The 2,583-nt window shown below is 41.9% G+C and overlaps 1 long non-coding RNA gene across 1 annotated transcript in view; it reads left to right on the top strand.

Moving 5' to 3' along the window:
* LOC106530284 (uncharacterized) overlaps nucleotides 1-1,836 on the top strand; it is a 7,056-nt gene extending 5,220 nt beyond the window's left edge. Inside the window, exon 3 of the long non-coding RNA XR_001311755.1 lies at nucleotides 1,121-1,836. This is a non-coding gene — a long non-coding RNA (uncharacterized LOC106530284). The remainder of the gene's footprint in view (nucleotides 1-1,120) is intronic.
* The last annotated feature ends 747 nt before the right edge of the window (nucleotides 1,837-2,583 follow it).

Genomic DNA, 2,583 nt, shown 5'->3' with positions numbered 1-2,583 from the left:
ACTGTAGATCTACGTGTGTAGAACTGTTGGTCTACATGTGTAGAACTGTTGGTCTACGTGTGTAGGTCTACATGTGTAGAGCTGTTGGTCTACATGTGTAGAACTGTTGGTCTACGTGTGTAGGTCTACATGTGTAGAGCTGTTGGTCTACATGTGTAGAGCTGTTGGTCTACATGTGTAGAACTGTTGGTCTACGTGTGTAGGTCTACATGTGTAGAGCTGTTGGTCTACATGTGTAGAACAGTTGGTCTACATGTGTAGAACTGTTGGTCTACGTGTGTAGGTCTACATGTGTAGAACTGTTGGTCTACATGTGTAGAACTGTTGGTCTACGTAGAACTGTAGATCTACGTGTGTAGAACTGTTGGTCTACATGTGTAGAACTGTTGGTCTACGTGTGTAGGTCTACATGTGTAGAGCTGTTGGTCTACATGTGTAGAGCTGTTGGTCTACGTGTGTAGGTCTACATGTGTAGAGCTGTTGGTCTACATGTGTAGAGCTGTTGGTCTACATGTGTAGAACTGTTGGTCTACGTGTGTAGAACTGTTGGTCTACGTGTGTAGAACTGTTGGTCTACGTGTGTAGAACTGTTGGTCTACGTGTGTAGAACTGTTGGTCTACGTGTGTAGAACTGTTGGTCTACGTGTGTAGAACTGTAGATCTACATGTGTAGAACTGTTGGTCTACGTGTGTAGAACTGTAGATCTACATGTGTAGAACTGTTGGTCTACATGTGTAGAACTGTTGGTCTACGTGTGTAGAACTGTAGATCTACATGTGTAGAACTGTTGGTCTACGTGTGTAGAACTGTAGATCTACATGTGTAGAACCGTTGGTCTACATGTGTAGAACTGTTGGTCTACGTGTGTAGGTCTACATGTGTAGAACTGTTGGTCTACATGTGTAGAACTGTTGGTCTACATGTCTAGGTCTACATGTGTAGAACTGTTGGTCTACATGTGTAGGTCTACGTGTGTAGAACTGTAGATCTACATGTGTAGAACTGTTGGTCTACATGTGTAGAACTGTTGGTCTACATGTGTAGAACTGTTGGTCTACATGTGTAGACCTGTAGGTCTGTACTTGTGGAACTAATTGAGTTTAGTTTTCCTCTCAGCAGGATGGAGGTTTCCTGGTGACCCACAGGCAGCAGTAACAGGAGGTACGGGAGCCTGCATGTGCCAGAAAGAAGACGTAAGTCCTGAACGATGCAGGTGCAGACTGGTCTTTGCACTCTGGGTGACACACACTGGGACAGTCATGGTCTTTGTGTGTTTCTGGTTGAAGACACAAGGTTTTTCAGAACTTATTGGTTGTTTCTAAACCAGCTCTGATAAGAACAGGTTGTGTTAAAATTAGGAGTAATTAGTAAGTAATAAACAGAATCTGTCTTTCTGCAGAACATGTCTGATGTGGACAGACTGGTTTCAGCAGATGTRAAACAGAACAGAAATATTCCTTCCACTGAACGTAGATCCATATCTGCTGGTGTTCAGCCTCTGAGTGGCGTTTGGTGTGTTTGCACGTCGGCAGCGGTCCACCTACAGATGGTCGGGCTTTCGCTCGTCTGTCACACTCTGATTGGCTGCTTTGCTGCTGGAAGCTTCAGATCTGACAGACTTTTCACGTGACAACACAAACACACAACATGAGGWGCAGCAGAGCTGCGTCACAGGATCTGGACTCACTCAGCCTCTTCATACAACACACAACTCTTAAAAACAGGAGGAGGTTAAGGAACGACTCTCATGGTGGTGGAGGAATGTGACCCATTCTTCTCTCCAACATGTTTGTTCTGAGCTCTTAGGAAACGATTTTAAAGTTTTGAGTTTAAAATGTTAGATCCCTGAGGAGGAGCTAATTAGTTTTATAAATGTTTTAAAGGTACATTTGACAGAAACTAAARTAAAAAGAATAAATATGAGATAATGGAGGTGATGTTGGAAGAAAATCACAATAAATCATAAATTCAACTGATTAAAGTGATCAGACTGGACGTTGTTTGGGCTATAGGACTCAAGTTCAGTTCTGGAAATAAAAAGTTCATTATATTGAATATATTTACACCTTACAAAAACCCAGAGAGTGAAGATGAATATCTTAATAAGCTGGCATATGTTGTGTCATTTATCCAGGACAATCCATCCACTTGCCTTTTCATTGTGGGTGATCTGAACGCTGATGTGACAGACTGTAAATCCTTGTTTGCCAATCACCTAAACCAGTTCTGTTCCACCAATGAGTTGATTCTCTCTGGTAAATGTTTTTGCCTGTGGACAGCTACACTTACATCAGTGAAGCGTGGCACACAACATCATGGTTGGACCACTGTATCTGCACTGAAGATGCACATGACTCTTTAGAGACTATCAGGATTAATTATGAATTTGCAACATCTGATCATATTCCCTTTTCTTTGTCTATAAAAATGGGCAATTTACCAGACCTTTTGCCCATGAGTAATGATACACAAGAAGAAAATATACATTGGGACAAATTGACTGAGCAGGATCTCAATTTGTTCCGCATCTACTCTGAAATCCTGTTGAATGATATTGTTTTACCAAAAAGTGCAGTTACATG

Source organism: Austrofundulus limnaeus, unplaced genomic scaffold, assembly GCF_001266775.1.
Source record: "Austrofundulus limnaeus strain Quisiro unplaced genomic scaffold, Austrofundulus_limnaeus-1.0 Scaffold506, whole genome shotgun sequence".
Lineage (NCBI taxonomy): Eukaryota > Metazoa > Chordata > Actinopteri > Cyprinodontiformes > Rivulidae > Austrofundulus > Austrofundulus limnaeus.
The sequence above is the reverse complement of the archived record's forward strand: the minus strand, read 5'-3'. Positions and strand labels throughout refer to the sequence as shown.